This window comes from Euwallacea fornicatus, chromosome 9 (assembly GCF_040115645.1).
Source record: "Euwallacea fornicatus isolate EFF26 chromosome 9, ASM4011564v1, whole genome shotgun sequence".
Lineage (NCBI taxonomy): Eukaryota > Metazoa > Arthropoda > Insecta > Coleoptera > Curculionidae > Euwallacea > Euwallacea fornicatus.
In genome coordinates, this window is record NC_089549.1 from 2028352 (window position 1) to 2055889 (window position 27538).

The following is a 27538-nucleotide window of genomic DNA, read 5'->3' on the forward strand; positions in this document are numbered from 1 at the left end:
TTCGAAACTACGAAAATAGTTGAAATTATTGTCCTTGAACTTCATTAGTTCAGGCGACATTGGAACGGCAGAGATGGCCCGGCTCGGTGGCCCCCTAGGTCACCCGATCTAATACCTTCAGATTTCTTTCTGTGGCAACATGTAAAGTTTCTGGTTGATGAAACGTTAGTGGAAACGAGTCAAGACTTGAATGCACGAATCACTGCGGCAATTGAAAGCGTTCAAAATGATTATCATATCTCTAGTCAAATCCGTAGACAACGTCGTTTAAACTGGTGCAACGAAGTTTAAAGACGACATTTTGCACAATTACTGTAGTGTTATTTTGTACAAATTAATTAAAATGAAACGTACTAAAACTGAATAAAAACATGTTCGTACATAATTGTCTTAGATCATCATAACGCCGTAGCGCCTTAGGGAGACATGTACGAGCAAGTGTTCTTATGCTCCGATATATTCTATCGGTGCACTGAATAATTCCTAGAAATTTGATTCCATAGTTCTGAAACGCCCTGTATAAATTTTACCACCTCTCGACCTGAACTTATACCTTACATGAACGTCACGTGGTTACGTCGTTCCAGTCGCTCTTTACGTGACATTTCACGATTAGAGAGGAAAAACCTTTTCATCGCTAAGTCCCCGAACGACCACCATTTCAAAGTTCACAAATCTATATCTACAAGTAGACAATAAACCTCTAAAAATGGGAGAACAACCGCAACCCCAGAAGCTGAAGCCAATACCCAACAAATATAAATTTTTATTTGGAGGGGTAGCAGCTAAAGCTTCGAACATAAATTAGCTTTAACGAACCAAAACACCAAAGCTGAGTGGTCTCACATAGGAATGTTGGGAACTTGCGGTATCCACCCCATGGACTTGTTGAAAAATCGAATGCAGATGAGCGGTGAGGACGGAAGAGCAAGAGAACGTGAAACATCTATCCAACTTATGGCTTCCGCAGTACGAAAAGAAGGATTCTTAGTCCTTTATAGCAGACTTTCAGCAGGACTGTTAACACAGGCTACATATACCACAACCAGATTAGGTTAGTAAATGGCGTTGGTATACTTCATTAATATCCCCTCTCTAAATTGCTTATCATCGGACTGACAACATACAGGGTTTCATTTGCCGCGACTCCCCCCCCTCCCCCCTTCGAAGCTATGTAGGAAAAATGTGGCACGATATGACTGACATTTAAAATTACGAGTTGCTTTGTCCCCCTTCGTTTATTTCCGTTAACATATAGCAGAGACTTGCAGGGGTTAGTATTGAATCGAATGTACGGGATAAAGCTGTTGCAGCTCAGGACGTGACAGGGGTGAAATGAAATGTTATTGAATTTGCAACAGGGCTTCATGGTATTTCAATATAACTAAAATGGGGCCTGTGTTTTTCCCCTTGCTAATAAGCTAACCCGATCACGAAAACTTTATAAAAGTAGTCTAGAAACCTTTACAATGGCACATATGCACAAGTGCAGTTGCCAGGCTGATCAGGAGGAGTTCCTCCTAACTAAGTTTATATGTATAAAACGTGTCCGTATAACATTGCTGAAGTCCATATAAATATGAAACTTAAAATGAAACATGAAACGTACTGCTGTGAGATATAATGGAAAGTTTCTCGTTTAAAGTGCCATGCGAGAATAAAATGTTAAACAGAAATCTTATAAAGCAAAGTTGTTTTACAGGATAGTTTTTGCTTCTATGATATTATACACAATAAAATAAAATAGAGGACAGAGACGACGAACATAGGGAAATATGTTCCATGAAATAATCCAGATTTTCCACGGTCAGATTCTCATCGTGACAACCCTTTTTTCTATACGGTTGTAGATCTTTCTATCATCAATGAATTAAGTAATTCATCATCACAGACGTGGCTTCACGTATCTCCCGAACAACTTTGATGCAGAGAGGATGAAGAGAGAATTAAAAAAACAGAATGATGAATAGTAACGGGAATAATAAAGACTCGAATGAAACAATAAAGTGAACAAATAGAAATAGAAAGATAATTATTTTCGCAGTTCTCTGGGAGGAAACCATAGGGGTGAGAGGTAAACAACAGAAGAAGGCGAGTCAAAACGGAAACAAGGGTCGAGGACAGAGATAGTCGAAACAAAACATCCAAGGTAAAACAGGATCATGATGGTGAGGAAAATGAAAACAAAGAGGAGAAGCAATGACAGAAATACTTGACGTGAAGTAAATCTCTGACGAACGAATGGAGGATCAGGAAACGTTAATTATTCTCTTCAGAGCTTTTGAGCAACAACAACGAGAAGTACCAAAATGGGACTAAAAGATAAAAAAATGAAAACAATAAAAGGGTGAGTGTACTCGAGTGACCAATAATAAAAAGGTTCAAAACGAAAGATATAAAAGTGTAATGAAAAACAACTTAATCCATAAAAAGACCATTTTTGGCACAGAGTTCGTCTTAGATTTGTGGACATATATCGATGAAGAATGGGAACCGAAATGTGGATTTACGAGGACAAATAGGAGAAATTGTATGTTGGGAAAATACCCAACACCATTTATTGAGTCTAGACCCCTAAATTATTGTCCACTTGATTGAAACCCAACACCCTTAAGGTATCTATACATGTACAGTCGGCCGACCGTCCATAATCGGATTGATAGGTACGGCCGGCCACCATTGTCGGATACACACGAACAGTTTCACTTAAGGATTATGGCCTTCAGTTCTATGCCGTTTACGATACAGAACTGTTACCATTATGGAATTTGCTATAAACGATCGATTTAGAGCGACAGTTTTCATTCTAAAAAATGTCGCAAAAAGAACGTGCAGCTGGAATAATTGTACCATTAGAAGAAAGGCAAAAAAGAAAAAGAAAGAAAATTTCGGTTAAGGACTGGTCACAAAAACGTAGTACCTTGTCACACATGGAATTGACACGGGAGCTTCGCTGCTCAAGTGCTGCTGACTCAAAAAATCATCTCCGAATCAGTGACGAATGTTTCGTATTTTTATTAAATCTCATCAAACCATATATGGCAAAAAAAATACAGCAAGAAATATACAGCAGGACCGAAAGCCTGTACCACTTTCAGATACTGCCGATGAATGATCTTAACACAAACAAGAAATGCAAGGGGATTCATAACAGTCTTTTACCGTTTTCTCACACTTATCTTTGGAGGGATTTAGAGGCGAAACCCTGTGATATTATCAGATAATTGATTAATAATCCTGACACAGACAAGGAATGCTCACGTGTACCTATGTATTTATTTACGGTAAAAATTTTGATACGGACTAAAATTTGTACCGGCAAGTCCAAGAACTGATATACGGGACTACACACGTCACAATTTCCTTCGTGTATCGGCGGACGACAGGTCCTGACCTGCCGTCTGACTGATCGTGTGTAGTCGATAGCGGCCAGCCGGCTCTGGTCTCTCCGGCGAACTGTACGTGTATACGTACAATTTTATCGGTGGATCGTGAACATAAAGAAAAATAATTATTTATTTTATAAATAATTTATTGTTCAATGGATTACGATCTGAATATATTGAGTTGATTCGGTCACCACATCAGCTTAAGAACTAACTAGAAAAAAACATGCTCGTTTTGAGCCCCTCCCCGAAAATACCATCGTTAGCCAGACTAATAAATCTGTTGGTCTATGTTATGACTGCAACCAACAAACCCATGTAAGATCCGAATCTCCCTCGGCATCCCTAACATTAGCCTAAGACAATTTATGGTCTTCTAAACGTAACACTCGGTCATAGAATTATGTATATGTTTATACCATCAAGGCAATAAGCCTTTATGGGGTGATCATATAACTCTTCCCTCCTTAAGCCTGAGAAAAAGGGGCTTTTTCGAAGGAATCGAGTTTTATGTCCATCTTTACAGTTTGTTTTTTTTTTTTTTTTGTAGGGGTTTCGAATAAGTTTTCCTGTGTTTCGAAAAAATGTTTAATCCTGTCGTGCCACAGATACTGATCCTCATCGGTCCTTTTTTTTTCGACATCAGTCGATACATGTGTAGGTGATGGTTCCGTTTCTAGAAGATTTATTTCTTTAGACGGGCGTGAAAGGGCGTCTGCATTTGAATTTTTCGAACCTTTTTTGTACTGAATTGTATAATCATATTCTTGTAGTTTCAATCTCCATCGCACTAATTTAGAATTGGGTTCTTTTATAGAGAATAACCACTGGAGAGGTTTATGATCGGTAATTATGGTAAATTTAGTGCCGAATAGATAAGGCCTGAAATACTTTGTAGCCCAAACAATGGCTAAAAGCTCTTTTTCGATAGTGGAGTAATTACATTCTGCGTTATTAAGGGTTCTACTCGCGTAGGCGATGGGTAGGTCTTTTCCTATGGGTCCTTGTGATAGTATAGCACCGATTGCGTAGTCTGATGCGTCTGTCGTGAGTATAAAAGGTTTGGTAAAGTCGGGATGGCATAGAATAGGATCGTTCATTAAAATTTCTTTGCAAAGATTGAAGGCATCTGTGAATTGCTTATTGTGCGTTATTTTAATATTCTTCTTTAAACATTGTGTTAAAGGTTTGGTAATTTTGGCAAAATTTTTTATGAACTTCCTATAATAACCAATTAGGCCAAGAAATGATTTAATGTCCTTGGGGGTCCTGGGAATAGGAAAGTTTCGTATGGCGATTACCTTTTTCGGATTTGGTTTGATTCCGTCAGGAGTTACAACGTGGCCCAAAAATTCGACGGTTTTCTTTAGGAATTCAGATTTATCCAGCTGAATTTTAAGGTTACTTGAGATAAGACGATCAAAGACTAGTTTCAAGGAGTTTAAATGTTCTTGCAAACTGGTGGAATAGATGATAATGTCGTCCATGTATACAAGGCAGATTTTCCCTTGTAGTCCACGTAAAACATTATCCATTGCACGTTGAAAGGTGGAAGGCGCGTTCTTTAAGCCAAAGGGCATTCGAGTAAATTCGTAATGTCCGTTCTCTGCGTTGAACGCGGTCTTCTCTATGCTATCAGAATCCATCTCAATTTGATGGAAACCACTGGCTAAATCAAGCGTCGTAAAGTATTGACATTTACCCAGTTTGTCTAAAATATCTGTAATATTTGGCAGGGGATATCTGTCGTCGGTTGTCTTTTCGTTAAGTTTGCGGTAGTCAATGACTAGTCTCCATTTTCGTTTGCCGGATGCATCTATTTTTTTTGGAACTATCCAAACTGGGGAGCTCCATGGAGAGTTCGAAGGTCTTATGATCTTGTCTAGTAACATTTGGTTGATTTGACTATGTATTTCCTCTTTGTGAATGTATGGATACCTGTAATTTTTTGCATGGACTGGTATCTCATCCGTTGTTCTGATGACATGTTTCACTTGATTTGTGAAAGTCAAAGGAGTATTTGGCTTGTATAAGACTCGATTATATTTCTTTAATAATTTCATTAGTTCAGTTCGTTCTTCCGAATTCAACTGTTCGACTCGAACTAAAGATTTATACTCAATTTCCTCATGCTGCGTTTCTTGACTTTGCTCGATATCACCTTTAAAATGAAAAAACTCAAAATTGTCCACATTTATAGGTTCGAGAAATAGATTGTCGTTTATGTTGTAATTTAGTGTGACGGTTTGGTCAGTATGATTAAGGATTTCCATAGTATAGGTTTGATCGTGGATGGTTACTAGCGTTGGTTGAATTTCGATTTGTTCATTTCTGAAATGATTAATTATGTACGTAGTTTCGTTAGGTAATTTAGTTTTGAAAATTGTTCGTTGTATAGTTTTAGGAGAAAGTTCAATCATAAAATTGTCAAAATCCTTTCTGTAGGAAAAAGGGATTGATATGTATTCGTTCTTTAAAGTTTCATTTTTCAAGTCGATGTTTAGTTTTAAGCTGCAAAGGTCTCTGATTCCTAGTACTCCATCAAAGTACTCATGGAATGGATAGAGGATAAATTCTATTGATTTCGAAATGCCGTATCCTGAAAGTAGGGGAATCTTTGCTCTAGCTGTTGTCTTTTTCGAACCTGCGCACGTTTGGAGGATGCTACGATAGGGGATAATGGTTTCAGGATAGAATGTTTCGGCTATGGAAGGTCTCAGAATAGAAACATAAGAACCTGTGTCTACAAGCAATTTTATGTTAGAATTTGGGATCTGAATATAGGGTAGCTGATTTATCTGATGGCTGTTAAGGCTTAGACAGGGTTCTTTTCCAAGGCTTGTAAGTGAAAATTTTCAATTTGATCTGCTAGGCTTTCGACATTTTCCTCAAATCCAGCATCATCATCGGCTTGAATGTCTAATTCGTCAGGATAGGTATCAATGGTTTCATTATTCTCTAAATGAGTAAGTTCTTGTACCGTATATTTAGGTCGTTCTGTTAAATGCGCACGGGGTTGATAGTAATTTTGTTGGGGTCTGACGTGAGTTAACCTTCCTTTTATGGTGCTAACTCCGGACATGGGTCGCGGGTAGTTTTGTTGGGGTGCTTGATTAAATCTTATTTGAGGTATTTGGTCAAATCTTCTTTGATTGGGACTGAAAGATGAATTTTGATGAGTTATTTGATTGGTGATGGGTGTAGTATTTTGATTTCTGTTTGGGTTGTGATTTCGAAAGAGTTGTGGATTATGTGAGGGTGGTTTTGCCCTTTGCAAATAGTTATTTTTAAAGGTTGTTTGACTGGTTAGTATTTCGTAATTTGTAATGATGTCGAGGGCGGTGTTAAGATTTTGTGGGTTTTGGACTATGAGTAAGGTCCTTAATTCATTCGAGATGTTTGACAGGAGGTTTTGAGTTGCCGTTAGTTCCGTCTGAGAAATCAATATTGTTCGAGCTTCGGCATTGTTGACTTCGGTACATATTTTAGTACTAATTTTCGTGACTAAGGCTTTGAGCGTCTGGACATAGTCTTGAATTGACTCGTTTTTTCTTGTTAGGAATATAAGTTGCTGCTGTAAGTTGGCCCTTGTGATGGGATCGCTGAATTTTTGCTGTAAAGCAATCCTGATCTCAGCCCAGGTTTTTAAATCTGGTCGAGTTAAAATAAAATCTTCAGCTTCATTTATTATTTTTGACTTTATAGCAAGCAATACATATTCCTGTTGAGATGGGTCGTTATTAAAGTATCGTGTGTGAAAAGTATCAATTTGGGTTATGAAGAATTCTAAGCGGGATGGTGTCCCGTCAAAAGTTTTCAAGAGAGTGACAGTCGATCTCAAAGCGTCGGCCATCTTATTTACGTCTAGTACACTTATTTCGTTGTAGAGTTGCTTAATATAGGTTTCTGAATTTGAACTATTACTAGCGTCTAAATGTTTCCCGATTCGTGGATAAGTTATCTCACTTAATGTTTGCTTCTTGAATTTTTTCATGAACTAATAACAGGTTGTCTAGCTAAAGGAGACGACTCACTGTGTTTCCAGCTTCCTTCCTGTATCAAACGGAGTTTCGCCAAGGAGATTCACTTCTCAGGTAGGCTTCCGTTTGTAGTGGACACCAGCGTAGGCCAATATGTCCTTCTGGTGCACTGTCGTGTGCCAGGAGTCTCAAGGTCTGGTCCGTGGTTGGGGAGATCCTTTCTGAACTGTTGGAACAGAAGGTGCCAGTTGGGGTGGTCTTCGAAAAAGTGGAGATCACGAAGATGTAACGCCTCTTAGTTGGGTCGTCAACACTCGAACACTCGATTTTCCGAATTTTTCACTTTTCTGATACACCCGAAAGGATCCTACCGACTGCGCCAATTTTATCGGTGGATCGTGAACATAAAGAAAAATAATTATTTATTTTATAAATAATTTATTGTTCAATGGATTACGATCTGAATATATTGAGTTGATTCGGTCACCACATCAGCTTAAGAACTAACTAGAAAAAAACATGCTCGTTTTGAGCCCCTCCCCGAAAATACCATCGTTAGCCAGACTAATAAATCTGTTGGTCTATGTTATGACTGCAACCAACAAACCCATGTAAGATCCGAATCTCCCTCGGCATCCCTAACATTAGCCTAAGACAATTTATGGTCTTCTAAACGTAACACTCGGTCATAGAATTATGTATATGTTTATACCATCAAGGCAATAAGCCTTTATGGGGTGATCATATAACTGTACCTTTAATAACATAGACAAATCACCGGACATAATTTAGGTCTTAGACTAAACAAACACTATATTTTATTACGTTAACGGAGTGTTACTAAAAGGCCAACAGTCAGCTTTGAGCGTCTGCAATATCAACAACTCTTTTTCATTCTCACTTGCGCCCTTGGTTTTGGTCCTTACAGCCCTAGTAAGGTACCTTTGGCTCGCTCATTTAATCACTTATCTAACTGTTAACGCTATATAAGTACAAACTTGGAAGTACCAAGAATCTTGTGGTTCTCTCGTATTATTTTAGTACCTGTTGTTTTTAGACTTTAGGTCAGGTGTTCAGTGTTGTTTTTTTTTTGTTTTGAATAAAACTCAAAGTGTGATCCGGCATCAGGTGTATGTTTAAACCCGGTTCGGAGCCGTCTAAGCTGTGTGGTCCTTCGATAACTCAACCTTCAGCACTGTAAATAATAAGTCCTCCCCTTTGTGTTGGGGTAAGACGCCGAATGCCAGATTACTCCGGCACTGTACACTAACAAAACGCAACAATTGGTTTTATGGACACACCTGAATTGAATTAATTCAAATAATGAAGGGCCCATTGTAGCATCTATGGCATTAATATTTCTCCACATTTGCTTTCCGTACATTTACATTTTGTATATGTAGTTGGATCCAATCCCTGCCCCTACAATTATAACTTTCATATTGTTATGTTATTTAAAATTAACCATTCAAAATTGGATTTTCGCTACCGAGTTGGCTGCTAAACGAATACTGCCAGCAAGGCAGCAAATTACAATTTTTCTCATTCCAATATTTCCGCATTGGTATTTTATTTCTCTTTGTCTCACTTTTGCTAGCAATATTTCGACAACTTTTACCTAGACAGGCACGATACACGATTTACATCAATCAACAACACTATAGAGGCCTCGAGCAAATTTAGATTTTTAATTAGAAGTTCCCACGGAACCTGCTTCAACAATAATTAAACATGTACTTCCGAATTCCAGATTTAGAAAGAGCTGGATGAAAAGCCTCGGTATAGCACCGGATTTCAATTTCCTTCCATAACTCTTATGATGCCTAAATTGGGCGAGGTATTTTAATTATTCCTGGCCTCACTAATTAGAATGTCTCATTTCCAGGGAATGCAACTTGCTTAAGGTCTTCCGGTAAGGTGAAATTCTATTTTATCATTAATTACGTAATGGTGGTTTTGTCGAAATTAAGCGCGAGTGTTCTGTTTCCTATAGGTACCTACACGTGGCTTTTTGAGCTGCTGACTCGAGATGGTAAACCCCCTACTTTGCCGTTAAGGCTTTGATTGGGATGTTCGCCGGGGTGTGCGGAACACTTGCGGGCACCCCCTACGTTGCATTAATCAGAATGACTTCAGATGGCAGGCTTCCACCGCAGAAAAAGAGAAGTTATAAAAATGTCTTCGTTGCCCTTATAAGAATCTGTAGGGAGGAAGGACTTGCCACGTGCTGGAAAGGGACTGAGCCGACTATGGCTAGAGCGATGGTAAAACTATCATCGAACACGGGTACCACCAGCTCAGGTGGAAACATAAGGATTGTACAAGTGGACATATTGGGATTTTCCAAGTGGGAGAAGGACCGCACAAGGTCAATATGCCTCCGGCGAAGACTAACGAAATAGGTTGAGACTAGCAGCTGATGCGGGCGAAGTCAGTCCGTTGTGACCAGATCTCTCATTTTTTTTTTTTTTAATTAAATTTTAGTGGTGGATTGATCGTTTCTTCCATTTATTTACAGTGCTGCTTTTTGCTCTAATACATTTTTTAAAATTTTCATCTCCGCGGAGGCAGAAAAATCCATACTAATCAAAGCATCGAAGTGGGGACGTTGACCGGACGGGCCGGCCCAGTGGGCGGGGTTAGTGCAATACTAAAAGAACTCCCACCGCTTCAGAACTTTTACTAAATTTAAATCCTACTGATCGACTGCTCGTTTTTTAAATTTATTTACGTTGCTATTTTATGCTCTGGTATTTAAAAAAATTCCATCGTCGCGAAGACTGCAAAATCAATATTAATCTAAACATCGAAGTGGAAACGTCGGCCGGATGGACCGGCCTAGTGGGCGGAGTCACTTTAGTGTTACCAGTTCTCTCACCGTTTTAGAATTTTAAGTAAAATAAGTTCTAGTGATGAATTAATTGGTTTTTTATCTCATTTATTTTCATTTATACTTTTTGCTTTGAATTATAGATTAATTAGAAACATAAAAGTCTGAATAGTTAGTGTTTATTATAGATTAAAATCGTTTTTGTACTTGTAATAATTATTGTAAATTATTTATCTTAATTGAATAAAGTCTAACATTTAATTATGAAATTATTTGACTCAGTATAAATCATTCATTCGTGAGTTCTGACTGTAATAAAAATGTAAAAGACGATAACGACGGTTTCTGGCAGTGCGATTTCTGCAACCTAAGCTTTCTGAATCATTCGGCTGGGACTTTTGCATGACTAAAAACGTACATCATTTATTGTATATAATATCTGATATTTTTTTAAATTTCCATTGCCGCGATTGTAGCGAAATCGATAATAATCTAAACATCGAAGTGGGGATGTCGCACGAGCTAACTCCGCCCACGCCAGCAACGCAACCCACTTCGTTGGTCTTTGTCGGAGACATATCAACCCTTGTACTATCCTTGTCTCACGTGCACAATCCTTATGTCTCCCCTTGAATAAGTGATACCTGTATAAATTTAAGCATTAAATCGATGATGCTACAGGTTACCAATGCCGCCCAATTAGCCACTTACTCCCAAAGCGAGCAAATCTTGTTTTCAGAGGGACATTTCAGCGAAAGCTTATTCCTACATTTCTGTTCTTCAATGATTTCTGGTCAGATCGATTTTTTTTTTCCTCTGAAAATATTACTGTTCAATAATTTTCCTCAGGATAAGTAACGTGTACCCTCAGTTTACCAATAGACATTACAAAAACGCGAATGTAAAACCTCCAATTCCAAAAGCGGAAAGAAACAGATTAGCTCAAGTCAAATTTTGATAGTCATAGTAAAGAAAGATGGGCCATTGGCCCTCTGGAAAGGATTTATTCCTTATTGGCTGAGAATCGGCCCTCATACTATCATTACCTTTGTGCCTTTGGATCAATTTAGTTCAGCCTACAGGAGATATTCCAGGAATCACTGAATGAAGAGATAAATCTGAAGCGGATGGCAGCAAAAATGGAACAAAAATGGAATAAAAATGGAAAGACTCTGTGTAGTAATAAGAAGTATTAAAAAGTTTTTGGTGTATCCTGGGACTCTTGGTTTTTAACGAAACAGTTCAACTCTGCCTACAGGACACATTTCGAAATTAAGCAAGGAGAAATAGAAAAAGAGGCACAGCAAAAGTCAACGTTGGGCTTAAGGAAACGTTCAATAATCTTGGATTTAGCCGTATTATCGTATTGATAATTGTTGGAGAAGAAAGTGAGATTGTTGGAAAAAAATTTTGAGTCATTCTCTTAATCTCTGAGTACTTTGTAGGGCATAAAATCATCCCAAATACGGTCTAAAAAGTTCGCATTTTTTAATTAGACCATGAGAGAGAACACGCCCATTACAATTCCCCATTCTTTATCAATTTCCTTCCATCGACACGAATAGTTTTTCCCCAGACTTAGTTTTGATCCTGGGAGAGTCGTTCATTAATTTAAAACTTTGTTGTAAGACGTGTTCAAATGGAACAGAGTACAAAAAGGAAACTTTTATTAAAGACATTGGGCAGCAGATAAAGAGGATATCGAGGTTTTAGCAGAACTTTCCTTTGCCAAATTGCAAGTTCTAATCGTTCAAAAATATTTCCTGAAACGGACAGAAATATCAAAAATGATATCTTAATTTAGTAAATCGTGGTCTCTCACGGTTTCCTAAATACGTATTTACTTTCCTCGTATAGTTACTTTGAAAGAAAATCTAAAGACTTTGTCCACATGAAGGTACAGTGAACGGCATTGCGTCAAGTTCAAAACAGCAATGTTTGATAGTGAACCTTAATGTACTGTGACGTCAACAGCTTTTTTAGGGATACCATGAGTCATATGATAAACTTCGCCAGAGGAAAAACACCGATTAATGATCACGACGTCCATTGACGCACTTGTTATGCTCGCACGTTAAGGAGTCTGGATTATTAATCTCCATCATTTAATAAACTTATCGATTAAAAAGCTATTAAAGAATAACTTCGTGTTGGGACGCAGTGAGAAGTTATGTACGGAATAAACCCATTCAAATGGTCTAAAAATTATCTCTAACTATAGGCGGCCATTCTAGGCCTGTAGTTTTTCTTCATTGGGGATTACGCAGGTTTCAACCAAACTAAAGCATTTTGGGACCGTAATTATCCTTCGGTGAGCCACGGTCCCTCGACTAATTCATTCAAAAATATCTGGTGGTAAAAGGGATGGGCTGTAGCCCTCATCTCTGATAATAAAATTAGAAAATAATTCAATTAATTCTTCTTCTGTTTTCTGTCCGGGCCAAAAGACTTTGGAGTAATTATCCTTAACTAGCGGCCGAAATTTCAAAAGAAAAATGCCGCATTTTTCGAGTTTCCTTCATTACCACTCCTTCGTTCCATGTAACAAGATGAATGTTAAAAAATTGGTTTCTAATTAGTTCACTTTGTAAAAACACCCGCCTATAAACAAAACCGCTCCTCAGCGCTATAAATCCCCTTCGTTCCTCATTGTTCTGCGGGAAGATGAGGAGTGGAAATATCTAAAAACAAAGGCTCGTAATATCCATTCTCCCCAGGTTCAATCAAATAAGCTCCATTCTTCCATTGCCGCCAGTTCATTAGTCACATTCGATCGACTAAAAATGTAATTATGTGGCTGAAAATAGAAAAGCGGTTTGAGCTTTTCCTAAATTTAATTTCGCCTGAGCTTTTGTAGCGGGAGATTAAAATGGGTATTGAAAATCATTGGAAAATCTGGACAGCCTTTATCTTGGAAGTCTGGAAACCTTAAAATATAAAGAGGAAAAAATATAAAAATCAGGGACGGGAGCCATTATTTTTACGCACCGATGCCCATAGAGAAAAATCATTGAACATAAATTGTGTTTGCTGAGGTATTAGGAAGGGGCTTAAGAGATTTGTTCGGAAATTTATGGCTCAGTTGCGGTATTATGTCTTCCGGATTAAGAGCCTGTACCAGTTGGTTGACTAGAATAATGGCCACAAAACTTCATAGGTACATAATTAAACAAAGATATTGGAAAGTATGGAAATACATATACAGTGGCGGACACAAGTATGGCCAGATCTTCATTTGCAGTGGCGTTTGGCATTTTTTCAAGCAAGGTCAATCAAAAAGGAACGTTGTGTTATTTATAATAACAGCCAAGATGGATAATAAACATTTTTAACTGTTTATATTTCTGACCATACACAGTCCTTTCCTATCAGGATTTTCTTGTTGAGGGCTCGGTCAAAGGTACGGAAGTTAATTCAAATTTCCGCTATTGTGGCCACTTCTTTAGTTCCATTATAGTGTTGCTTTGCAAATGAATAAAAACAATCGTTTCCACGAAGGGTCGTGGAACAGGGTCGTAGAATCAAATGGACAAGGGTTGAAACAGTGAGCAACACCAAAATATTTAAGAATATCAGAAGGTGCGGTGCGAAAAATTTTGAAAAAATATCCAATCTGTGGCACTAGAAAACTAGCCCTTACGCGCAAAAGTCCGTTAAAAAGCTATCGGAAAAAGGCCCACGTGAATCATCTCAATAGATAAACGAGGAAGCTCGCGAAAATTTAAATTTGATTGTAACTGTCCGCACTGTGACACGACGCCTCTGTGCGGATGGTCTTTTCGGAAGAAATCCAGTAAAGAGTCCTTTGCTAAAAAAAATCGCAAGAAGAGAGTTCAATTGGCAAAGAGGCACTTACACTGGAGTACCCAAAACTAGAATACCGTTCTGTGGAGTGACGAAAGTAAGTTTAAAATATTTGGATCGGGTGAAAAATCATATGTTCGAAGACCACTGAACCAAAAATGTGATATAAAGTATCAAAAACTTCCACTGAGCCATGAAAGTGACGGGGTGATGGCGGGGGATGTTTTTCTCGATGTAAAACGGGACCGTTATTCAGAACAGATGGAAAATGGATGGATTTATGCGCAGAGATTTTTTTATAAAATACCATGTTGTCACTTACTGAAGAACAAACGCCTCTACTATTGAGGTTTTAACAGAACAACGATCCTAAACACGTCTCTCAGCTGATAACAAATAGACCGGTACCAAATCGGAAAAAAGCATTGGTATTTTGGAGTGGCCGTCCCAATCACCCGATTTAAATCCACTAGAACGTTTGTGGGACTACTTAGAGCGGAAAATTCGATTAATAATTGCGAGATTTGTGAGAGATACCGGAAGATGAGTGGAAGAGCGGTCTGTCAGGACTTTGTGGATTCAATGTCCAGAAGATTTAGAGCAGTCCTCGAAGCAAAGGTATATTCCGCGAAATATCAAGTTGTTTCCGAAAAGAAGGGTACAATAGTCTTTTGAAACCTTCTTTCCACACTTTTGTCTGGAAAAATAACGGTTCTTTGTTTTCCCTATTATGTCATAATAATTATTGAGTTGGTAAAAGTTGAGTATGTAACTGGTGTTTAGTAGTTGTTCAATTAGGGAAAAAAGTGTCTAAAGAAAATACCTTTCCGTGCTTGTGTCCGCCACTGTATATAGCAATAAATTATCAATGCCATTTAGAGTTCAAACATTCGGGAAGCCCTGTAGACCGTATCAGTAGTGGAATTAATGATTTCGACGCGACGAAAAAACAAAGTACCCACCATTTAAACATTAGCCCATATCGGAATGGTCCGCAGTTAGACGAAAATGGTCGCAATGGGGCAATAAGACTCGGTTTTCGATGTTCTAAAGGCTTATGAAAATTTTAGGACCCTTTCAACTGAGATGGGGCTATAGTTTTTTGTAGATAACGAGCGCTTTTAGCTCCGTGTAAGTGTATGACATTAACTTAATCGGCACTTGTGTAACGGCAAAAAAGATACCCCTTGAGTTATAATAAAGAAAACAACTCAAGCTCGGCGAATTGCAAAAAAATATCGGACAGAAAGACAGAACATCGAGAGTTTTATGTTACATTTAATGAACCTTCGATTCCCATGTTGTTCTGTGAATTCGAATGATTTCACTTGAAATTATATCCAATCTTCTGAGCCTTCATCTATCTGTTAGCTGTCTCAGACAGGATCCGTAGATGTGCAACTCTCTCCCGTTCATACGCGTGCATGATCGTGTGTTTTTCACTCAAAAAAGGTAAGACGTGTAAAAAAACCTCCAGAGAACTCGTTTTTCAAATTAAATAAGGAAGTAAGATTTTTTTTTTTTTGTGAAGAGCAGTGATTTACTCGTTTTCTGTCGAAAGACTCCTAAACGGCACTAACCCGAACTGACCTTTTTTTTTGTAGAGGAGGAAAACCTTCGTAGGTCTGACGGCCTAGCAACCGCGTTATGTGGGACTCGCCCGTGTAGGGGACTCCTGCCCGCTAAAAACCTCCTCCCTTCACCCTGGGTCTTTCCCGGAATCGCCGCAAGGCATTTACTTCGGAAAACATGGGCTAACCCGAACTAACCTGCTCTAACGCGTGTGCATATTAACGGGCGATTAATAATTAAATTAAATTTAAGAAATTCGTCGAGCTAGTTCAAAACCGGCCCGTAAAACATAGATTGGTAAGTACGAATTTACAATTCAGTAGTAAAAAACTGACGAAAAAATTCGAAAGCCAGCCGTTGGGGGCAAATAGGCAATACATTCAAGGCTTTTTTGTCCTGTCCATAGTCTATTTTGGAGCGCGGAGCGGCGTTTCAGGGCTCAAAAACGAATGCTGTAACTACATTAACCTTAAGGTCATTAAAGTCTAATTAGATCTCTAAACCCAGCCAGCTGACGTGCTTTGAATGCCCTTATCAACTGAATAATCTCAACATCAACTCCTCCCGACATAGGCTAGGCAATTTCATTGCTTCATGTCCTAATAGAGACTTTAAGGGAAAGAAAATTATTCGACTCGCTTTTCGATACATCGCAATTTTCGCGAAACAGGCAATCAAATCCTTTCTAATCTTTCGAAGACCCGAAGCTAATTATAGCGAGAGGAAAAGCTCTTGGGCAAATTTTAGACCTCTCAGCCTAGATTTAGAATCTAATTTAATGCCTTTCGAAAAGAAAATCGGTTCGCGAGAGCAGTGATAAAACTTCGTCCAACTTTGTTAAGCTCGAAAGTGCTTTCCTTTCAGCCGACTTAAAACTTGATTTCGAAACGCGTTAAAAGTTGACGGAAAATTCCCGATTTTATTGTTTATTGTAATAATTAAACTCCGATTTAGATCTCCTGCTTGGCCGAAGTTGGGGAGCAGTTGCGTTCACGAAACCCTCATCTCCAATGCATATAATATAAATTCCAATCGATTGATTTTCCTATATGTTTTCATTCCACCTCCCTTTCTGCGACCAAATGGTAGTTGGGCATAGATAGGAGAAAACTCAAACCCATTTTATTTGCGGCTACTTCCAGCAGTTGATTCGATCTTGGTTGGAAGTTTGCGTTTCGAGCGAGAGTTTGTTTTTGGTATTCTAAACATCGAAACAGGGTTTAAATTCCACCGAATTCTTGTCACTAAGTCGAGACTGTTAGTAATTAAACAGAGCTGAAGGAGTGTTTGTTTTTGGCAATAGAAACCCGGGCTGTTTCGGGTTTCAGCCTAGAATTCATTTGTCCTATTTATCTCCTACAAATTCCTTATGTCTAGAAACAGGGGACTAGGAGGTTCAAAATTAAACTCCATTTTCGTCATTTTTTCGTCCACAAATTTGCTGCTTTCAATTAATCCCTCTTATCCATAAATCTCTCAGACATCGTCAATTAACTATAGTTGAAATGAAGATATAAAATTTCCAATTGACCTATAAATCTCTTTGTTTGACCAGCTCTATCATCTTTTTTTGTAAAACGGGCTGAAAACGTAATTAAACCCAGTTAATATTGGAAATCCAACGATTTCCCCTATTTTAAAATACAATTAATGTCCAAACCTAATTGCTCTGATGAATTAACGTGACGTTTCAGATCCATTTTGTATTTAGAGTGACGTATATTATAGGTGAGGGATACATCTGGATTAGTCATTAAAAAGGCTCATTTAGGAAATTGTTCATTGTGATTTTTCGATGCGAATGATGCGAAGATTTGCATTTTGTTTTAAAGAGAAAAAAAATCTCTTTAACGACGCCAAAACCAAAAATGATAAAAAAAATCGACTTTAAGGCATGACTCTAAAAACCTTGGACTTTAAAAAATTTCATCTTTCCTACTGCAATCTACTCAAAAAAGTGTTCCAATGATGTAAAAGTGCCTTTTACTTAACTAGCGAAATAAAAAAGTTAGAAGGAATTTTCGAAAATGTCGAAAGTCGAAATTTTCAGTTTAAAACGCGAGCACAAAAGACGTTAAAATAGTCAGAAACTGGCATTAATTTTTTCTCAAAAAGAGGACATCGGAACGCCTTATCAGTTTTTTATCTCTTACTGTTTCGCAGATTTCCCATAAAAACATCGAAATTTGCCCACCCGGTACGTAATTTCAGCAGATCAAATCCATAATATTCTGGAAAATGGGAGTTGTAAAAGGTCGCGATGTAATAACAGAAACCCGTTATACTAAGCTATACTTAGACATATGAAAGTCCACCATTAGATGAGATGATTATGAGGCAGCACCCACGATAACGCTAATGGATGCGTCGTCGCGGGTGCTATACCTTTGATGCATGATAAAATAAACGAAATTATCAGGAGGTGTAGAATGGGAGTGATTTAACGTTAAATATGGAAAAATAAATGGAAATAAAACTTTCCACAGTTGTAACTCATGATACGAGTAATCGCTGTTTTTATAAATTCAAACATGAATACGCCAAACTGATGTCGATAAAGTTTATGATTTCGACTTGTGCACATCTAGCTCAGAAAAATTCCAAGAACAACATCAGCAATATTTCATTTCCTCTATGATAATACGGAGCTCAAAAGGATTTTTTTTTATTGTTCGGATCACTTACCGGAGCAAATGTTCGCAACCTCAGGTTACTCAGCTTTAGCTCTACACTTTGAATCTCAAGTAAGCGAGCATCCCAAAGTTCATTAGTTATCTTGTTGAGTGGAGTAATATTCCCAAACTAGTTGTGTTTCAAATTCCTCGAATCAGTTAAATTTGGCAGTTGCACCTCACCAACCCCACTGGAGTCGCCCCAGACGTTCATCCAGCTTTGGGAACCAACTATGGCCAAGTCTTTGCTCTAAAATCGCAAAAAAAAATAATTATTATCTCAAGGAATCTTCGTGCCAGCGCACGTCTACGTTCTTTGATTTTTTTGCCCAAGACAGATTAAGTGGAATTTTTCTAGAACATTAAGCGTCTATCTCTTCTGCAAGAAGTGCATTGTCGTTGAAGGAACTGCACCTTCCTAATGCACTCTTAATACATTTCCAGACTCTATTTCTCACCGTCACGAAATTCTGCCAGGCATTTCATTTCATCCATCACCTGGATATGCAGCTGAGCGTAATTGAAGTTTTAATATTCCTGCATATACGTTACGGTTGTCTGAAGTCTGCCGTTATAGCTAAATAATGTTTCCTTTGAGAAATTTATGTCTTTTGCCGATTTTTAAAAGCGCCGACATTGTCTAAAGTATATAGAAAGATTTATAGGGTGGCCGTATGAAAACGAAACATGTGCAGTTCTGATCGGCGAAAGGAACTTATGAAAAAACGCTCGGACACGGAAAACTTATATTCGAGGGAAAACATTTTTTCAGACTCCCCTATCTACAACACCCTAAGCGGGAGAGTGTTCATCCGCAAAATCTTAAATGGAAGAGGGGTTCGAGTGACACCTCGTTTTGAAGGTAATTTCACACACTTTATAACCCCCGAGTTTCAAGCCTCTGCTATCAACACAACCGAGATGGCGGCTTCTCAAAGATGCGCAAATTCAGTTATATACGTTCAGTTATTTTACCTCTTTCAGTTTACTGCGGTAACGGAAAATATCCGAGGTAAAGTGAAATAACGCAAAAGAAAAAAGTGGCCATTACGCGTGCGCAATCAAAATGTACTTAACAATTTACGACAATTTCACTTAACTTTAATTTGACTCCGGCACAAAAATAGAGGTTACGATTTACATTCTGTAAATAAAAGTGAAGTTATTACGAGTCGATTGAGTAAATGTTGGCAATGCGCGGTACGTATGGGTTGGAAACGCCCGGTTCGATGACATAGAATCGACGTTTTAAGTGGCTCCACAAACAGAAGTTCGATGGACTTAAGTCTGGACATACCGGAGGCCACTTCGTGAGAAGACAGGGAAAAATGGAGGAAAAAGTTTGATCTAACTGCTGACGGACAGTCAGTGCGTCAATGGGTCCTGCACCGCCTTCCTGGAATATGAAATAATTTTTCACGTCTCGGTCGTCGTTTGCAATTATCTCTATTAATGACTGATAAATAGCGTTTCCCGGTAGCTCATGATACACTTCCCCTACGAAACTGCCAGGTAAAAGATGTGGGCCTATGAGGCGCTCACCCAATATTCCCACCTGCACATTCAGTTATTCCGAACTGCGGGCGGTTCGTTTGCAGACGGCCACTCTGTATATCAACATAAACGGATTTAACTTTGTTAAAATCTCTGAAAGACCAACATATTATAACGTTTGGCCAAGCAAAGCCATTAATACCCTCCTCTAAGCTGTCATTTCCAAAACTTGTTTCCCCAGTAATAGTCCCCATTTTAGGAAACATGTGCTGGCATTTCCGTGGACAAAGGACTTTCATTTCGAACATTATACCAGATTGTGCTAGAGGGTATAAATACGTTCGCTCAGGTATTTTATGTAAATTACGCAATTATGTTTCAGATGAGTCTATTAAATTTTCCCATCCAAAGCAATATTTTCAGAAGTAAACACGGGTAACAAGGCAGTATTTTCTTCCCCAGTGCAAGTTTATAGAGCGCCCAGTGCGACAATAGGTATCTTTTTTCTTATTGGCAAATAATGGAATATGAAATTCCGCTCACGTACTTATGCATGTTCCCTGGCTCCATGTAAACAGCTTTAATTGACTGAGCCTTCTTCCATGGCAACTTTTAACACGGGGAAATTTTCAAAGGAAGAAAAAGGGAATTTCTAATTAACGCATCCACATTGCATAATTACCTATCGCAAAACGGTTTAATGAAACTCTTGTTATTAAATTCCCACTCCCAACGAAAGTTATAATGAAGGATAAATGGAATTTTCAACATTTAGATTACCCAGTTTTCGCTCTCTTGTGGCTCATTAGGCCGATGAATATCAATTACGGATGGCTCTAACGAACCTTTCGCCTCAATTGATTTTTCGCTTCGACCATAGAAGTGGCTGATCCTTCCGACACAGGGCGGATTAAATTGGGGCAATCTAAAACACTTATGACGTTTAGCTTATGAGGGGATGGTAAACTAATCGAGTGCGGAAGCTGTATAATGTTTGATATAAAGCCCTGAGGGTAGACGTATCAATTTTGTAGTAGTTTGGCAGAGATAAGATGATGGATAAGGGCTGCTGCTGCAAGTGAAATTTGAAAGCCAGTCGCCCTGCAGGGAGCGTTATTCCCCTTAATTTCCACTTTATCTGTGCATTGAACTTTTTTGTATGATTTTCAATTGAAACCTTTGCGGTTTTCATATAAATTCGGGGGAACAAAAGATTTAGTATGCCGCTAATAAATTATTATTAACATTCAGTCGTGTCTATTGTGTTTACGGAATGCTTTTTCGATATTTTAATAACGGCAATGCGAACGAAATATCAGAGGTAATGAACCCGGAAACTATCAGAATTATAGATATTTAAATGATTGATTTTAATTATTAATTGTTGCTTTGTGTAATTGGAAATTTTTGGGCAGTTAAATATTGTTCGCGTTATGACGATTGAATGGGAATAACAATACATGCCCATCGAATTAATTATGTTTGAAGGAAACTAACGATACTTCCAATCATGATTGATAGGAAATACGCGAGCAACACATAAAATGAGGCCTCTGTATTTCTTATTGAATACTTTTGCGGCTCCTAACTTCTTAATGATCATGAGAAGGTTGTGGGAGGAGCAAAAAGGCCTTCTCACATCGAAACTACTTTTGTTAGAAGAACCACGCGGTTCATGTAAGGAAGGTTCGAGAAGTAACTCAAGGGACTGCAGGAAACGGAGTTGAATTTGAAGTTTTCCGAAAATGCCGGTGGAGCCAAAGGCGTTGCGAGAAAGTCCATCATCGAAAAGCCAGGAGATTATCAGTCAATTCAGGCCAGCTAAGAAAAATTGGCCAAGAAAAGTGTCTTCGTGAATTTGATGTTAAATGCGTAAAGCATGAAGTTTTTCAAAATGTCAAAAAATGCTGAAATAAAAGTCCTTTGAATCTGAAAAAGGGCGTGAAATTTTCTGTCAATTCAGGGCACGTGAGCGAGATGGCTCAAAAGGAAAATTAACGTCTTCGCATACAAATAGACATTGCGTGCAAATAAACAAAACGCAAAGTTAAAAAAATAATAGTAAATCGAAAGGTGCTATAATATGCATATTTTCACCCGGTAGAAGTTAATATCTAGTTGCCTACATCAGATGTGTAAAATTGGTCAAGAGAAAAGGGCTTTTGCGTAGATATAGGCTCTAGACCGCATACCCGAAAATATGAAGTTCCCACTATTTTGTAAAATCCAAAAGCGATATATTAAATATAATACTAACTTAGCAACACGAAAATAACATCTTTCATTAGCGGATGCAGTCAAATTAGGGATTTTACTGCAATTAGGGAAAGTGGTGACACAAATATTAATGTAGTCCCAGTTTCCCAAATCACAAACATAAAGTAAATAATTAACACACTTCTGTAAGTGAATAAAACTTTTCAACAATACCTCAATAAGCCCTTTTAAAACTAAAACTACAACTTTATGTAAACTCCAGAATTTACTGCAATTTCCTGGGAACAGAAAGGCCTGAATATTTCGTGCCACGAGTGCGCTAAGCTCAAAGGGCGGTTTTGCATAAGTTTTTGGCGGTATTTACATATTTTCCTTCTATTCCCTAAGGAACATGAATTATACTCTTTTGTCATGCAGAGGATATACGTGCATGCAATAGCTCGCATGAGGTTACGAATAGGTTTATTATGTATAAACCACATAAATATATACGTATATGTCAGAAGAAAAACTTCTTCTTATAGAGAAAACAAAAACGCAAGTTTGAGAGAGACTTCTTTATTTGTCAACGATTGGGAATGGAATGCCCCCTCGCAAGGTGTCGGAGTCATTCCCCGGGTATCTGTTTTTCCCCATTCAATAAACCTGCCATACCATCCACATTCTTCCCACGCTTACATCCCTCAGTTATTCCTTCTTCACACCCCATATGATAAAAACAGACCCTCTTTATCTTTTAACGCAACGATCTACTTTTACAAGTACAAGTTTAGTCCATTTCCAAGGGAACACTCATAGGTGCTTGTGACATACCACATATGCCCAAGGATAAGATATAACACTATCCTTGTAAGGTGGCAGGTTTATTGGTTGCTTTAAGCGAATTAATAACTAACCCCGTGTCACTTTACTTTATGAAAGCTCACATATATAAACCCAGGTAAATAACATCAAAGTATTGTAAGTGTTAGTTGCGGTGCCCAAGGCTGCGTGCAGATTTTGGTATATGTGAAGTAGCAACTTTCGAAAGGGGAACAATTTCCATATATTTGAAGTGGGAATTAAAATTAATAAATCTTCACTAAAACGCCGTAAGGCAATAATAGTCTCATTCCGAATTATATCGACTAAAATAAGTCAATTTCTCCTAACTTCTCGGTATTCGCAATTTTCAATTAAGAAGTTTTAGCGACAAAACTTTGGAAAATTAAACTCTGCCAAACAATTTTTGGTTTATTTTTTGGCACGAAAAGTTATTAATTGCTAACAAGATTCAAAAGTTTCGAATGTATATCAAATTTGTCCACCGCGGACAACGGTGCGATGTTAAAGTTTTAAAAGCTGTCTTAATCGCCGGCAATAAATTTCAAAGTACCTAAGTTAATTAATTTTTTTTATAATAATAACTGCTTCACAATACAAACTTCACTTGACTCCACTCAGACTCACGTATCTGTCACAAGTGAATACGGGGTGCCCCAAAATTAATGGGACAAAAAGCAACGGCAGATTGCTGCCGTCAAAATATTAAGATCCGGCGCAATTGTCGTATTCCGAAAGTTACCACGAACAAAGAAGGGGGGCTGCTGAAGCTGCGTAGAAAAAATTAGAGCCCTTTTAACTGGCCAATAAAATTTCAAGTGGCCCCGTCCTATTGGCTAGAATAAAACCGACAGAGCTAGCTTGCCGTCCGAAAACCCCCGGATATGAAATTTCAGTACCACAGGACAGAAGGCGAATATACCAAACAAAATCAAAAACGAAAGTCAAACTTTAACACCCTGTATTCTTGTGAATGTTAACTTTCGGAATCCAATACTTGCGCCGGATTTTAACGTTTTGGTGGTAGGAATCCGCCGTTACTCTTTGTCCCGTAACTTTTGGGACACCCTGTATTTTCTCAACGTCCCTGCAAAAGTTGGCTGAAATATAACTTTCCTATAAACAAGGTTGTGATGCTGTTTTCTCACATAACATATGCGCTGAAAGCCTTTTTACCGCGGAATAAATTCTTTAGAAACTTCCTTGAAGAAGAATAAGGTTGACATTATTGCCCTTGTTTTGCTATTCAAATTCCTCAGCAGTAGCTGTCCTTCACTATTTCAAACAATTTACCTATTTGAAAATCCCATTTAAAATTCTCTTAGCCATATTTCCCTGCAACTTCCTCGGATATAAACAAGAACATATGCAGTCGAAAGTGTACTTTCCACACGCTCGTGGCGATCGGGACTTTGCGCACGAGTGAAATTCGATACCCCTTAAGATCCAAGCAGTGAAGTGACTTTTTCAAATTTGAAAACTGAACGATGAAAGCACACTGGAACCTTCACAGATCCAATTGAAATTCAAGCTGGCGCATGCTGCTTGTTCGTTCTGCAAATGGAACTGAATCCGAGCTTAAAAGTTGAAAAACTCATCTTGAATTTCATTTAAAAATTCGCTCCCCTCAAACTGAAAGTTGCTGCAGTAATCTTGCTTTATCAAGCTTGAATGCGAAAACGTGAAGGCTCGATGAAAGCCTCAAATATACAACCGAAAATCAAGACTTCTTTAATAATTTATTGATTAATGGTGATTTAAAACCTCTTGGTTGTGCAAAGTTGTCGTTTTCAAATTTCAAGAGTTAAACCTGAAATACGGAAAAATCTTCAAGAATACCTCTGAAATTCACGGTAGTAGATTGGCTCCTAAGGTTTGGAAATGCATGGAATAGAAAATGAAAAGTTTAAAAATCTAGAAGCAAAATCAAATATCTTATGGTAGAATATTGTTTTTTTGACAGAAGAAATCCATTTCAAAATTTTATATTAAGTTAAGTATGTACGATTGGCTAGCTATAAACGCGCCAATGTGGCAATATCTCCTACTCTTTACTTGAGAGCTGCAGTTAGGGGCTCCTAATAGTGTCAGATATAACTGAAAAATTGGCTTTTCAACATGAATTTGATTTAAGAGCGGCAGTTCCGTGTATTCCTCGAAACCGCTCGATTTTTAGAATCCAAGGGAATAAAAGGCACTACCGCAGCAATCAAACGAAACGAAAAATATGGTACCTTTTTCGCAACCACGCGCATATAGCTTTAATGATTTTATACAACCATCATAAAACTAAATTAATTTTGATCATTTCAATAATTGTTATTAAATCCAATTTACCCAAGTCATGTTAATGGCAAAGCTGTTTCTCTCCAAAACGGTTCATTCCGCAGACATTTTCCGAAAGTGCCTTTTTTCTATTGAAATAGAGTAAGTCTGTTGACACAAAAGTGGCACACAGTGTAGCGCACAAGAGCTGGGGTCAGTTAAAATGTGATGGGACCTTGTATGTGGCGCCCTCCAGCAGTGGTCAAGTAAATAAGGCAACATTTGGATTTTGCGTCCTAAAAAAATCCCCGAATACGAAATTTTGTCCGATTATTCCGTCCGACTTTGTCCGAAAATATTTGAATTTTTTTTTTTTTTTTAATTAAATTTCAACACCCTCTAGTTATTAAAGAAAGACGTTGCGGACCTACATTCATAGAAACTTTGTGTGATAAAATCAGGTTAAAAATGCTTCCTTTGAATAAGTGCATATACTTAATTAAGACCCTGCGTATTGCAGCGATAAAGGCTGCGAGTTTTGCAACTTTTTTTACGTCAATTTTTTCCCACTATCGTGCTAAATTCTAGTTTTTATGCACACGACTTATAATGTCGTAAATATGAACTGTCCAGAAAATAAGCAGTAAATCATAAAACAAGCTCGGCACTCCTTTATCGATTAAACCATTAAACAGTAGGAAATGTTATATGCAGGCAACAATAAAACTTCCAACTGCAAACAGTGCACCGCCGTTGTTTAATGTTCCCTTCAATATTTAGTTTTGTTGTAGCTTGATATTTACGTCTCGCAAATATGAAACATGTTCATATTCCCAACATGGGAAGCTTCATGTAGATTGCTTTCATCCTACTTCAGGTAATATTGAGTTTTTAATTTGAGTAAAATTGCCTTTTTTATGTCAGATTCCACAGATAAATAAAAGCATTTTTCAAAGAGAGAAATTATAAGACTGACATAATGAAATATTCCACTCGGATTTCTATTTAATTCATGAATATTCCAGGCGGCTCTCGCAACTAATAACAATACATATTAAACAAGTCGCTTTAAAAAGCAGACAAAAACTTCCTAATCAAAGTAGAAATCATTTTGTTCGCGCATATACAGGGCGTTTCAGGAGTAGATGTGCGAACTTTCATATGTTATTCCACGTTTGATTGTAAGCAAAAAGTTCCTGTCAACATATGCCCGGAAAGGCTTCGCATGGGATATACAGGACAATGAAAGTTAGTTTTGAATTTTTTTTTTCTGAGTATCTCAAAGACGGTTGTTGGTGATTTGAACAAATTCGGCAGAGAAGAGTTCGCCATTAAGATGTCTTTCGCAATGAAAGTAACTGAAATGCGTGAGCAGTGGCTCGCGTGACATCAACTGTTACCACTAAATAGACAAAAAATGGGACGCCACTATTTTTTTCATACGATTTGCTGATTTTCGAAATTTCCATCCATTTTACTAAAACGAAGGTCTCTTCAACGTTTACCGTAAATTGTGTCCTTTTCGGGAAATAAACGGCAGTACGATTATCAAGTTGTCACATGTATTACGATAGTTGACATTTGGACGTTTTTAAGCGTCCTTTGAACGCAGTATCACGTTTAAATCATAATAATGTTTCGGTTTTTAGCCGTTTTGTCGTATAAATTTGTCTTTAAATGCAAGTTCTGAAAATGCTAAAACTGTTTACTCACGTTGATTATGCTGATATGGTGTTTTGTTCCGGCTTTTCTAACGACCACTGGTTGCAGATTTTATTTACTTTCATTGCAAAAGATGTCTTTTAGTGACGAGTCATGCTCTGCCAAATCCCTTTAAAATATCAACCAGCACTTTTAAAATACATTAAAAAAATCAAAAGTAACACTTATCGCCCTGCGTAGCCTAAACGAAGCCTTTGTGAACACATGCTTAAAGGAAATTTTCTGTTTAGAATTAAATATAGAATAACATATTGAAGTTTGCCCATCTCCCCCTAAAACGCCCTGTATTGCTAATTCTATGAGATTTATTATTAATTTAGGTAATTATTCAATTTTTAAAAATCATGTCTTTGAAATTCTCGCCGTCGACTTCAATGCAATTTTGACTTCTACGTTTTGCATTACCCAGGGAAGCAAAGCTCCGTCTTGATCTTGATGCACCAAAGAAAATTTCATTAATTTTATTAAGATTTAAATTAATCATCAAAACGGGTAGTTCTGCAAGAATTAATTTTCATTCATGTTTATTCTTGCCTGTTGGCCATTGGCGTGAAAATCCTCGCTATCAATTTGCCAAAAACCTCCACGGTTCAAAAGTCCTTGTTCGGTGTGACGTAACAACAATTCTGGAACTAAAAGAGCGGATTCGAAATGAAACTGCGAGAATGGATAGAAATTTACCTCACCTGGCGATGCAAAATTTTGCACTTAAAATTCCAAATTGCATTAAAGTTGATGGAGGGCATTCAGAGGACATAATTGTTAAAAACTGAA

General features: G+C 37.8%; 1 protein-coding gene and 1 pseudogene across 3 annotated transcripts in view; both read left to right on the forward strand.

Annotated features, from left to right (window-relative positions):
* Positions 1 to 27538, forward strand: part of LOC136341052 (uncharacterized) — a 50869-nt gene that overhangs the window by 6588 nt on the left and 16743 nt on the right. The gene's annotated exons all lie outside the window — the stretch shown is intronic.
* LOC136341259 (mitochondrial 2-oxoglutarate/malate carrier protein-like) lies at positions 573 to 11300 on the forward strand (annotated as a pseudogene).